This window comes from Typopeltis vanoorti, chromosome 17 (assembly GCF_054136105.1).
Source record: "Typopeltis vanoorti isolate ZY-2024b chromosome 17, IOZ_Tvanoo_1.0, whole genome shotgun sequence".
Lineage (NCBI taxonomy): Eukaryota > Metazoa > Arthropoda > Arachnida > Uropygi > Thelyphonidae > Typopeltis > Typopeltis vanoorti.
The window spans coordinates 31,571,140-31,586,088 of record NC_143565.1 but is presented as its reverse complement, the minus strand read 5'-3'; positions in this window follow the sequence as shown (position 1 = coordinate 31,586,088).

Here is a 14,949-nt window from a genome sequence, read left to right as displayed (position 1 = left end):
TATTATTATTATTATTATTATTATTATTATTATTATAAAATAAATAAAATAAATAAAATAAATAAAATAAATAAAATACAAAAAAAATTATCGATCTACTCTCCAGCCGGTATGGATATGTCCTGACTATAAGGAGGGGGAAATATAATATCGTCTTCATTTTAAGTACGTTTTTTTCTGTAAATCCCATCCACGAAAGCACGAGGGTGGTCTGATAAGTTCTCGGCCTCGACCATAGATGGTAACACTATCGGCAAGATTTTTTTCTACGTTGGTACATCTGTCATAAGCATTCATGTGAAATTGCAAGTCATTCTATCAAGTAGTTTTTTTTATGCAGCTGTCTGAAACAAAAGTGTTGTCTGAATCCCTTGAAATGAAAAAAATTGAGTATCGTGCGGTTATAAAATTCTTTGTAAAAGAAATTCATTCGAAGTTCATAAAAGTGTATAGGCACTCTTCTCCTTCGTTTTTGAGAATTAAGAAATGGGCTGCCGAGTTTAAACGTCGCCGTACCAGCCTTGAAGATAATCCACGTGAAGGACGTCCAAAAACTGTAACAACACCAGAAATCATTGATCAAGTGCACGATATGGTATTGGATGACCGGCGAGTCAAACTGCGTGAAATTACTGAGACTATAGGCATTTCAAAAGAACGTGTAGGATATATTTTGCATGAAGAATTGCAAATGAAAAAGCTTTGCGGAAGATGGGTGCCGCTTGCTCACAGTAGATCAAAAACGCACTCGCATGAAAATCTCTGAACAGCGCTTGGAGCGTTTTAACAAGAAAAAACTGATTTTGTACGTCGATTTATTACTATGGATGAGACTTGGATTCACCATTACACACTAGAAACCAAACAGCAGTCAAAACAGTGGACAGAAGCCGGTTGTTCGGCGCCTAAGAAGACAAAGTCGGTTCCATCAGCAGAAAAGGTCATGGATCGGCATTTAAAAAGGCATTTAATTATCTTGAAAAGGGTAAAACACTAACCAGGGAATATTATCCAATCTTTTAACCAGACTAGACGAAAAAAATTCGTGAGAAAAGACCCGGTTTGCAAAAGGAAAAAAAAAAACATCTTTCATCAGGACAATGCACCTGCCCACGAAGGTGTTTTGGCAATGGGAAAATTAAGGGATCTGCACTATGAATTGTTGGAACATCCACCCTATTCCCCAGATTTGTCTCACTCTGACTTCTATCTCTTCCCAAAACTAAAACTCTTCGTCGCAGGTCAGCGGTTTTTTTTTTTTCCCGAATCAAGAGGTGATTGCAGCTGTAGAGGGACATTTTGCAGATCTTACTGAGAACCACTACAGGGACGGGATAATGTCTTTGAAGCATCGCTGGAATAAATGTATTAGTCTTAAGGGAGATTATGTTGAAAAAAAAAATAATTTTGAAATTATAAATTCGTTTTTTCATTGTTAAGCCGAGAACTTTTCAGACCACCCTCGTATGTAATTTAGTGAATTAGTAATGCGGATAGACCAAGCGTTGAATAATCAGGAAATCGTAATCTAGACACTAAACCATGTTTAGTCACTACAGGCCTCCAGTAAGTAGTCTAATATCCGGCGATAAAATTCAACTACTATTGATTTTCGTTTTGTGAATTAAAAAATATGTTTTCTCGCTGAAATGATCGTTGAACACTCGTAATCAGTTTAATTGGTCACTTTGTCACCAATTAAACTGCCACAAGATTCGTTTCAACTGTTGCATGGACTTTTTACCAGCCGACGTAGGCTCATTGAGTATTATTCATTTCATCTAGTAGTCTCTTCATAGATGAATAAAATGTACCTTCCACATCAAGATTTGTGAACAACCAAATTTCTTCAAGCATAATCCACCCAATATTGGTGGATTATGCTTGAAGAAATTAATGAGGCTAGGGATCTTGAAGTGTTAGTAGATAGGAAGTTGAAGTTCAGAGGTCATGTGGCAAAGATTGCTAATACATCTCAAAAGTTAATTGCAATGCTGGAACGAACATTCACATGTGAAGATAAGGATGTCATTTTGCCTATTTACAAGGCCTTGATAAGACCTCAGTTGGACTACTGTGCGCAGGTCTGGTCTCCTGGTTTCCGTTGTGATTCTAATATATTGGATGGAGTGAAAAGGAGAGTGTTAAAAAGATATCAGAATCATGGAATACTGATTATGAAGAGAGAGTGAGAATTTGTACACTGCAGACACTAGCAAACAGGAGAAAGAGGGGCGATGTGATTGAGACTTACAAACTTCTGAAATGGTCATACAGGTTTTCAGTTGATGGAATTTTTCATTTTATGGAGGGTGGAGAAAGGACAAGTGGGCATCCTTGGAAGCTGAGAATGAATGCCGCTAAGAAGGTGGTGAGGGCTAGATTTTTCTCTCATAGGGTGGTGCGTGATTGGAATGGAATGCCATTGGATGTTGTGAGTGCAAGCAGTGTGAATGAATTCAAGAACAATATGTTTAAGTGAAATACCAAAAAGTGATTTTGGTATTTCACTAGCATTTTCATTAGCAAAATTTGGCATATTTAGTATTTAGAATGTCGACCAGCACCGATAAAATCCAAGGATACTCTCAAGTGTTACAGACACTTGACAAATCACAGATACCAAAAAAGGTCTGTTGCGCGATTTTTGTTGCCAATGGTCACATGTTCACTTCATAAAAATCGAAGAATCCACATATAAACTTCTCGGATTCTTCGATTTTTTGAAGCAGCCTTTCTTTGCTCCCCCCCCCCCTTCAGCAAAAAAAGTTCCTAAACTTAGAAAAACGCATCGAAAACTTATGAAATCAGTTGAAGACAAGCTAGAAAAGATCCACGATCAGCGCTTCGACATAAAATCACCCGCCGATTCTAGCAAGCACCGTAGCCTCATCGCGTCGACGGTGCATGACTCATTCGAGGCTGAAAAGATAAAATACAGCGCCATTATACTCAACCTCCACCGAAAGCGATGATACGCTGAAGGAACTAATGGAAAATTCTGGTTTCGATTGCAAATAAATCAACCCGATGCAACCGCGTTGAACCTTTGAACAAAAGATGGGACGAGACGAACTTCCTGCGACTAGTGAAAGTAACCTGTTACACACCAGTGAGTGCATCAGAACTAATGGCGGCCACAACCTCAAAGTCAGTTCTTACCTGCACATGCGAGCCGGGCCTGACCTTTCCATCAGTCAGCGTATACAAAGCCAAAGATTTGACCACCAACAACAACAACAAAAATAAAACACGACAAAGTGACGACGAAACGTGGAATATCGACTACAAAAGAAGAATACTATTGTGGAAATCAAGCACTGCTAATAGCGGATTTGAGCAACAAAGCTGCATAGAAAACGTGTATGACCTACTTTATCAACAACAAACCCCCCAGAGACTTGCAGATCATCTTTACAAATTTATATAATCTCGGCTACAACCTCAACAGTGTCATCTTCCACCTTCAGTCTTCAAAATCCTGATAGAAAACCAAATTTCAGCCTCTCAAATACTGTCCATCTCCACTTCTGAAATACATATCCTTCAACTTCTTTAGGCTATAGGATAGCGTATGTGTATACGTTCGCTTTGACATACTATGCCAGATATATTCAATTTAGACTCTCCCGTGTATGATCTTCTTTGGCTGAAAAATCTTTCTGACCATGTCAAATGTATGTGCTGTTTATTTTGCTCTCCCAATGTCACCAGCCACTCTGAACTCTTCGACTTCCTTTCCTTGAAAGTCGATGTCCTTTAGTCCAACTTTTCTAACAGTGAGTTTATCTTCCTCGGAGAATTTTACGTTCACTATACCAAACGGCTTTCTTTCTCCAAATGCGCAGACCAGGCGGATAGAGATATTGAGACATTTGCCGTCACAAACGATTTTGCTCAAATTGTTCACAAGAATATGCACTGAACATATCACTGAAGTAATCTTCTCTGGAATGGGAATATATATATTCCCCATACCTCGCTAAATTGCCGCCTCTAAAAAAGCCTTGGTTCTTCAAAAGATTCCCCAAAGCTATGCATATGAAGAACCAAGCATACCACAACTGGGCTATCATCAGGAACTCTGCCTTCTCACACTATGATTTAATATCAAATCCCGAAACAACTGCAAGAAAATCATCAGTGCATCAAAAACTGATTTCCAAAGAGCCAAAAGCAGGAAACTTGCATTGTGCTCAAATGACTGCCGTGCAATTGGCAAGTTGTGGCCAATTGCCAAGCAATTGGCCACAACTTCTACCCAATACTGCTCATACCATTATTGCACCCAAATAAGTCTTTTTACATTGTCAACCACAGAAAAAGCCAATCTCCTAGTATCATACTTTTTCTCAAATGTCTGCATAAATTATTTTGGTAAATATTCCCCAACCATTCCAAATACCTAACACTCAATGCCTCCTCTGACCTTGCGCCAGGAATTGATCAGAAAAATTTGGTATCAAAATTAGACATTCCTCCAGTTGTCCTGAAAATTTGCGCTCCAGAACTAACTACTATTCTATGTCGCCTCTTTACTCTCTCTCTCTCTCTCTCTCTCTCTCTTACTCCACTAGCATCTGCCCAACGCCGTGGAAATGAGCCTATGTACAACCAAAAAAGGGTGACAAATCTTTACCATCAAATTACCGCCCAATCTCTCACACCTCAATCCTCTCCAAAGTAATGGAGAAAATCATTAATACCCAACTAATATACGCTACCTTGAAAATACTCAACTATTCCTCCTCCTCACTTGAGAAACCTTATACCAAACAAATTACCACAGCGCAACAACCACTGCAAACTTAAATTCTGATCTCTAAACCATTCTTCGATGAGATCCGGATAACCTTGTCACTTTCAGTGCCTGCAAAACGCAGTTATGCTTTGATAAAAAGCCAAACGGCTATATTCTGGTGAAGTTAATTAAATTAAGGGGATAAAAATCCCTTATTATTTTACAGCCAGTATGCGAAACTCTAAGATCGAGGTTTTCGATCTTAGAGTTTCGCATACTGGCTGTAAAATAATAAGGGATTTTTATCCCCTTAATTTAACAGTTCTGCTTTATTTCCTGAACAAAAAAAGACCCATATTCTCCCAGCCTTACCTTTGACAATACCCAGATCTCTAAGTAAGATGAGATTTCTCTCCTTGGGATTCCCATGACATCAAAACTTTCCTGCTCAGCATCCAAAAAATTAGGATTCCTCTTACGCTCAAGGTCTTTACCGCTGAACAGTTATTAACCCTGCACAAATCATAAATTTGATCATCCATCGATCACACATCCGGAGTAGTGCCGGAGAACAATCAGAATGATAAATGACTCATCACTTACCAACTCATTCCAACCACTCTTGTACAGGCGTTTAGTATATACTGCTTGCACCGTCTTTAAATATTTCCATGGTAAATGTTCATCAGATCGTGCATCAATTATTCTTCTCTCTCTCTCTCTCTCTCTACAAAATCTATTAAAACACTTGCAGTTTCCATCCAACATTCCTTCACAATCCAACTCCAAACTCATAGAACACGTTTCTCTTCCTCGTTCTTCATTTCTCTGCTACTGTACTCTGGAACAGCCTCCTCTTTCTCATGTGTTTCCCAAGAAATACGAGGTAGGGAACTTCAAATCCAATGGGAACAAGTTCCTCGTTTTTGAAAGTTCTTGATATACACGGTACTAATATATTATAGTTAACCTATAACAACCAGCCTCTTGTGTATGGACCTAACATAAATAAAATGAAATAAAAACCTTTAACTTAACATTTAATTCTTTAAGAAATATAAAAAAAAATCAAAATTTATACAGTTTTGTTATATCAAAACCATAAAAACATCATTCTATACTTTAGTATTTCAGCATTGATCTACTGCGAAGCATGATTATATGCATATAATAAAAGCACTAATAATTAATTGAAGGTATTTACAGGCCTTTAAGATACATCTGCTAAGGTTGACTTTCGTAACTTATATACAGTCTCCCACTCACAAAAGGTTAGAAACCTATAGTACATCAGTACCGCAGACGAGCTAAGATATTTTTCATCATTTATTTATTTTTGTATTTTTTATTTATACTTTAGGATAGGCTTGTTAGTCTTATGCCTAAATATACATTTTTGAGTGTAATTTGTGCTTGTTTTCCTGGCCAGTTTGTGGACGAAAAAACATCGTTTCTGGAAGGGGGGGGGGAACCTCCATTTCAGTATAGAATTAGCCAACTCACCTTCAACTGAAAATCTACGATAAAGTTCATCCTCTTTCATTTAAACCTAGATCTTTCCTGGCCAAAAAGTCTTCATCGAAACCGACTGATTACTCTAAATAATAGAATTAAAAAAATAATAATAACTATTAATATTTATTTTGTTGCTCATTAAATTATTTACAGTATCTCAACTTACCAAGTTACCATACGGCGCACTTCTCTATTTCTAAGTTATACAATTACTGTAGTCCGCGCGGTTAGCCTAGTGACAAGTTAAATCAGACAAGTTAATACTTTGGTTAATATTTATATGTTTGGAATCTAATGCTATTTCCAAAGACTCCTTGTTTTTTCCCTTTGTTGTATCATAGCAACGGTGTAATAGTTACGATTTACCCCATAAAACTTGATATCTCATTTGTGAATCGTCTTGTGGGTCTCGCACACACACACACACACACATATATATGTATGTGCGTGTGCGAGATGTAAATATAGAATAAGTGAAATAACTGGCACCTTTTATTAACCTTTTATATAGGTTATTTATTGTAGTAATATTAACACACACACACACACACACACACTGGCACATGAGCATTGAATGAAATTTGAGCGGCATAGGTAACTTAGTTCTACTGTTTATCTGCAGCCGAGCAGTGCACTAAGTTATCCCTTGTGATTTCCTTTTAGATAACTATATTTTTAAAGTAACATTTATTTTTATCTTTCTCGACCATGAGGAATAGTGTTGAAGATACTTTATGTATATGTTTTTTCAAACCAAGAATACGAAATTAAAAATTGTTAAAGACGTGTAAACCAAGTCCGCCTCTTCTGTATTTATGCTTTTAATCTCAGAAACGGAAACGAAGGATAACTGGTGTATAAATAGAACGGTTTTTTAATAAATTAAATTTTTATACAAATTTGATAATTTTTTCTAATGTTACCTTACCAGCACACCTTCCTGGGATATCCACCATACCCCTACTGATAATTATATATAACATATAATATCAATTATTAAGCATATAACGATAACTATCGTATAATCGCTTTTGTCCCCTCACCCTTTTTATATTATCATAGAAATCTTTTGGAATGTAGTTTGCATATTTCGTAAGCTTGTATATTCGTATACTTTGGTTGTGCAAATGATTAAGATTATATAACAGATCAAACGTGGAGTTGATTTACGATCCACACGAAACATAAAAACTATATTTTCCCAAGATTTATATGATATGATGGTAAAAAGACAGGCATGGTCAAAACAATTATCTGCCTAATAGTTATCAAAATTTAAGCTGTGAAGGAAGAAGGAAACATTAGTATAGAGCTTGTATATCAGGATAATGAAATGGAAGCATGCATTAAGCCTTGGCCTTTCCTTTCTGACCTGGAAAATAAAAGAGCTTTTCCTTATCTTCCGGGTTAAACATCGCGTGACTGGTGTTAAAGGGCATTGTTATGCGCCTCAACATTTCAAAAATCTCACTGAAAGATTGAAACTAACAAATACTAATATGATTCAAGCCGCAAAACTTGTTTTACTGAACAAATTCTCGGAAAAACTTATTAAAAACGCTGCTATAAAGTTGTGTTTTATAAACTACATACAAACTTGGAACTAATAGAAACCAGTGGCAGCGCATGTTCTCTAGGGAATGTGATTTGTAATAACATAATGACACGATGTAAATATCTAATATGAGCTAAGCATAGTTGGAAATAAAGCCCCCAGTATAACCAACCCACAAAGGAGATTTCATTTCCACTAACCATAGCCAGTGTTATATATCTGTTATAACACTGGAAAAGTGAATATTCAAGTATACTCTATGGAATCACATTCTTAATATGCTGATATACGAAGCTGAAAGAAAAACCTCCTATGGTTTTAACTATGATTTTCTGGTTTAATTGTAGTTTTGGTGATAATTGTAGCCCCATTAAGCTGTCAAGCATTAAGTCGTGTACTGTGGGGATATCTGAGTTATGTTCGATACATAAATTTCAACAAAAATGTAACTTGGAAGGAAGGATGCTCAAAATGGATAACATCGAAAGACATCTTATATAATTTATTTCCTAAAGTTATTCCTAGAAATAAATTTCATAATAAATCTGGAGGTGGCTGGTAAATAATTTAATTCTCAGAGAAATACGATGTAAGAGAAAATTATGAACAGAAACTAGATGTGATAAATTAATTATTAAATAAAAGAGATAAGTTACCTAGAAAACCAAAATGGCAGTGTATCGTTCAGTGTTTGTACCAACATTAACATACAGTTGCAAGTCTTGGTGTTTAAAAACAGGAAACACAAATAAACTACAAACAATTGAAATGAAATATCTTAGGAAAGTGGCAAAAAAAAAAAAAGACTAGACCGAATAAGAAATCAAACCATAAGAGACAGCTTTCAAGTTGCACCTCTAAACCAATTCATAACACAAGCCCAAATGAGGTGGTCTGGACATCTTAATCGAATGGAAGAAGAAAGAATAGCAAAAACCATATAATGATAGCCAGAAAATAGGAAACAGAAACATAGGCAGGACCAAAAAGGTTGGCAAAAAGAAATTAAATAAAAATTGGAAAAGAAGGGAATTAACTGGAAAGAAGCAAAAGAACAAGCTTTGGACAGGACGGCATGGAAAAATCTCTTTGGCAAAATCTCGATGCTTAAAAGTACAATGGATCATAGACGACGACGAAGAAGAAGAAGATAAAAGAGATATAAGCGACAACATGTGTTGACTAAACTTTTAACATTATTAAACTTTGTAAAGCGAACTTTGAATTACAGTTAGCTAAGAATGCTAAGATTAATCCGAAAAGCTTTTATAGATATACAGAAAAAAACTAGTAAAGATAACAGAAACGAATATTAAACGATATGAATGATTTAATTGTGAATACGGAAGAATTTGATATTATTTTGTGCGTGCATATGTGACTGCTGATTAGTTATAAGAGGAAATACTGGTTGAGAGACAAAGTTTGCCTAGTGACTTAATACGAAGAGGAATAAGAATTTAGAATTTAATGATATTTTAAATTATTTGGAAATTAATAATGTTGTGGAGTGGCGAAAATATATCTCATTTGATGATAAGCAAAAGTATGTACTCTTCAATAAATCGCTGAAAGTGTTGAGAGAAACAGTTACCGTCTGTTTGGGAATTTGCAAGAGACATTCCAATTCATATGAATATTTCATCGCATGAAGGAAAAAAATCATTGATTAGTTAATCTTATTAGTGTTAAAGATAAGGTAATGAAAAACTTAATTAGAAATCGTATTCATGAAATCCTTAGATGGAGGTCACTTGCTGTGCAGGCCACAGCATGGCTTCATTAAATGGAAATCAATTATGATAAACTCACTTGCTTTCCAATGAAGCCACGAGTAGAAAAGACTAAGGTAATGGCTATAATGCGACTTGTTCGAATTTCAGCAAAACCTTTGATAGCATTCCCTATAAGAATATGCTGATTACAGTTCTCCAAATAAGTGCTGATGATTATTTAGTGAGATGTGTAAGAAACTGGTTTACAGATAGCCGAGAGAAAGTGGTATTTAGTAGGGGGAAGTCTTTTGAGAGTTGGTTAGGTACCGGATACCATAGTTCTGTTAGAGTCCTGGTTTAATATATTTATAAATGTGATTTAGGGTCAACTATTAAGAGTAACATTCTCTCTTTGCTGATACTGAATGATAAATTTTTTATGTTTCACGTTTGTGAAGAGAAAAAATTGGATCACCCATATTAATTGTTCCTAATCACAGGTCTTTAACGGTGATCTTAAAATGAATGAGTGTGTTACTGTGAAAGACCAAAATTAGAGAATGTCGATATTCTCCGGTGAATGTCGACACATACCAAATACGTCGGTGAAAGACCGACGTATTTGGTCAAGCACAGATAAGCTCTGGTGGGGGTCGAAACGACAAGCCGAGAACCTAACCTAACCTAACCTAACCTAACCTAACCTACCACGTCTTCATATCAAGCCCTGACTGAACAACACGAGTTTATTTCTATAAAAAGAGCGGCTGCGAAAGAGAATCTTCTACTGCAAGCAACGAAAATGTTACGAACCTCAAAAAGAAAATTTCCTTCTGCTCAAATTGGTGATACCGTACGAATACAAGTCCCTGATATCGACCGTGGTCGTACAGATGCCCGAAATGTGTTGGCGGTTGTTGTTGGAATAGAAGACTCCGACTTTTATAAATTAGCAAACAAAAATGGTACCCCTCAAGCAGCTTTATACCCGTAATCAGCTCGTAATTTGTAAAGAAAAGTTACTTTCCATAGATGAGATTTCTTCTCAAGAAATGTCGCTGAGAGAAGCAGCTGCAACTAATTCGAGAAATGGAGTACAAGTCTATACACGCTGTAATTGCATTTTTAATATCAACTTTTTAATATCATATATTAAAAAGTTGCATTTTTGTCTTAACGCAATAAAAATATTTTTATTCAACATTCACCATCAGTGCATGCTGAATGTCGACATTTGCCGGTGTAAGTGAGAAATAATGATATTTAGCAGATATTTCGTACATACACCAAGCGACTATGTGAATGCTGACATTCACCGGAGAATATCGACAATTGCCAGATATCGGTCTTTCACAGTAACAAGTACACAGAAAAGTGGATTTTAATTTAATAAATGCAAGCATATATGATATGGCAAGAAAGTAAAATTAGATGGTTTTAACTTGAATGGACAAACTTTAGGAAACGTTACGAATACAAGTAAATAAGTATTTTGGTTGAGAGGAAGTTTAAGTTCAGAAATCCTATTGGTTGGACCACTAGTAAGCTAAGCAGATAAAAAATAAAGAAGAGAGTTTGAACAAATATACAAATTTCATTTTTCATTTAACTTTCATACGGAAATCATTGAACTCCGTTATGTGACTCCCACCCATGAAAGTCTGTAGACATATAATATCCAAGTAATGTAAGTATAATAAATTTAGTTTAATCCTTTATCCAAGTTCAAGCAAACAAAGTTTGCACCTGAAAATATCTTCAGAACTGAGGTAAGGTAGTGCAACACCAGGAAACTCCGAGCAAAGGTGGACCAAGCTCTCATCACTCCTTGTCTCAGTATCTCCCATAATGCAAAGCACATCTCCTTGCAGACATGTATACTGCTATGCATTAAGGGAAGGGCCACTACCCAGAGCGGTTTCAACCTTTACTGAGGTCTCGTCAGTGGGAGGCAGACCCAAACGTGGAGATACTAATGCAATGTATATTGTATAATGTATAAATAATGTAAGTATAATCCGATAGCCCTGCACTACAGAGCAAACACTGTACTTTTTCAATCCACTTCATACATCAGATGAATATAGTATTCATCTCACAGTGTGGACAACGAAAAGCTCTATCACCTGAAGGACTCTCACTAACATCCATGCTATTGTAGGATTCGAACCCCCACAGCCTTTTACGTAGTTGTAGAGAGTGGTACGCTATCTACTTGTCAACCAGGTCAGGCAATTATTATCTAATTTAGCGCTGTTGAGCATATTGGTATTGTATTGTATTGGTATCGTTAGATACGTCTTTAACATGGACTTAAGTCTCTATGAGTAAGGCTGATAATAATAATGATAGCAACTGTGTTTTCCCTCAATCCAATGGTTAGTGCGGTAGCACTTTGTTAGGGAATTATTATAAAACAAAATCAGTTCCTGTTGTCTTCCTTGTCCAATAGTATACCATGTCGTAAATATGTGTGTTCACTGGGACGGTTTACCTGTTTTGAGGGACGAAAGACCTAAGTTTCAAGGCGAAAAACTCTCCACTTCCGTATGAGATCGGCTAACTCACCTTTTGAGTGAAAATCCCCTATAAAGTTCCTGGCGTCATAGACGGGATTTGGACTCCGGTCTTTTCAACTGAACAGCTCTATCGAAACCAACCATGCCACAGAGGCTCAATTGCAATTCTTTTAATTTTTATTACTATCGGGTGACTATAAATTTTTACTGCAAATTTTATCACGTTTAGGACAGAAAATTTATTTTCGTTTCAGTTTAGCATGTAAGGCAGAGGAGGACGGATTCTGGCTACTCCGTATACAATAAAACAATGCCTTTTTGTTGTTATTGAATAAAACATAAAAAAATTAAAACAGCAAACATTGATTACATTAAATAAATGAATTATTAAATAGTATATTGTATTATTAAAATTAATAATGTTTTTAATATTATTAACTTAATGTTGTATTAATTACTGACGAATTAAATTTTTAAAAACTTTTATCTTTTTTGTTGTTGTGTTGTGATGAAATCAATATTTTCATCGTCGATATTGATATGCCTTTTAGTTGGAAATACTTCTTTTCGAATCCTGTCTATAGAAGGTCTTTTTTTTTCATCTGAAGGTATGTTACTCATCATGGAAATTACAATGTTTTTATAAAACCTGCGTTTTATAAACAGCCGACAGCGTTCATTACTTTCGCATAATCTGAAGAATAAGTTTTAGTTGTTTTTTTAGAACTAGAAACGGTATAGAGGAAGTTGCTATTGATCTTGACTTAAGCGAGTTCGTGTTAATGCGGCTTTTTATATAAATTTCCGTTTTGACTGGCGCTTGCGGGTTCTATATATGTATATGGAAGTTTGTTAATTTAACTTCAACTTTGGTCAGAGATGTTTATGAACTGCTTATCTTCGAATTTCAGATTTTAATTTACCTGCTTAGCAGCTGGCTTTTATTTTATTTTATTTTTTCAAGTGAACCTGCAATATTCTTTCTAATAAATTTTCGAAGGGCAGCTGTTATCTTAGAAAAAGAATTTGCTGTTGTGAGAGAAGATATGAGAGCAGCGATAAAAAAAACAAAAGGTATGAAATTAGTGAGTAAACACAGTGAATCAACACGTCATACGATCAATGATAATGCTGAAAAAATTAATAAGACAGAATAAAGAATCTTGTAAAAGTGCCAATGCGTATGAAAGCTGCTCTAATTTCTGTTATTCAACCAGCAATCATGGGGGTGGAAAATGCAAACGTTTCTAGTTGCATGGATCATCATCATCATAACGCTAATTACGGATTATAGACCATATTGGTCTGTTCCGATCTCATAATCCATATAATGTCCTTTTTTGAGGTCTACCCGGCCTTCTCTTTCCAGTTGGTTGATATTTTATTATTTGTTTAGGATATCGGGTGTTGGCCATTCGGTTTATATGTTCTAATCCATTTTTGTAATTGTTTAGTTTTTCTTCTACTGATTTTGTTTTTAGTTCTTTTAAAATGCCGGGTGCGAAATTTAAGGATGTAAGTGAGAGCATTAGAGTGCAAAAACAGAGGGTGAAAGAAATAACAATTGTGGCTGGTTCGAATGAATTGAAAGGTGATAAATTTTTTATGAGAGAGGACTTGAAAGTATTGTTAAAGGTAGCGAAAGAAAAGAGTGACAGAGTTAGAACGGTGAGTCTGTTACCGCGGTATGACAGAGAGGAGTTTAGAAGGAGGGCCAAAATCGCAAATGATATTATGCGCAGGTTATGCGGACGGTGTGGTGTGGAATTTGTGGACGTGTGGAATGAGTTTGATGGGCGAAAGGACTTATACAAGATGGATGGACTGCATTTGAATGGACTTGGTGTGCGGAGACTGGAAAAAGTGTTGCTGAATGAAGTGAAAATGGATGTGCAGAACCAGGGAAACTAGAACTACCAAGGAGGGGGGGAAGTGGATATCCAGACATCAGTGAGACAGTTGAGTGTAAAAATGTATATAATGTACCTGAGCCAGCAATAAGGACAAAAAATGCGAATGGGATATTTAGAATAACGCATCAAGATAGGGGTGGAACAAAGGGAACACTGCATTTCATGTATACTAATGCCAGGAGTTTTAGGAACAAGAAGGAAGAATTTTTGGCCTTGATTGGCTCTTCCTGGCCACAGGTTATTGGCATTAGTGAAACATGGCTGACGGAAGATGATATAGTTAGTGGGATAGAATGTGTAGGTTATAGTATGTTTAGGAGGGACAGAGAGAATAAAATTGAGGGAGGGGTGTTATTGATGATAGCTGATGAACTGCAGCCAAGGAGAATTGAAGTATTGCAGGATAGTGAAAGGAGCTCATTTGAGGCTATTTGGTGTGAGATTGATACTGGCAGAATAAAATATACAGTTGGGTGCTGCTATAGACCAGGTGATGGAATAGATGGTGGAGATGGTATGCATAAACAAATTGATGAAATGAGTGGAAGGAGGATAATTATTATGGGGGATTTCAACTATGGTAACATTGATTGGAAGGAGGAGAGGACACATGTGAGGAAGGAAATGGATTTTATTCAATTATTAAGGGATAACTATCTGAAACAGCATGTAATTAAAAATACTAGTGGTGTGAGAGTGCTTGACCTGGTAATAGTATCTGAGAATTTGACTGTAATGAATATGACCATGTTGCCACCTATTGGTGAGAGTGATCATAAGGTCTTGACCTGGGAGGTGGCTAAAGGTGTGAAATTTGTGATTAAGACAGGGCATATGTGGAATTACCGTGCTGGCAAGTATGACAAGCTTAGGAGATTGCTTGGATCAGTGCCATGGCATGTACAACTGCAAGGGCTGGACGTCGATAGAGCATGGGAAGTGATCAAAGAGCATTTACAAGAGGTTATGGCTGATTGTATACCTAAGGTCC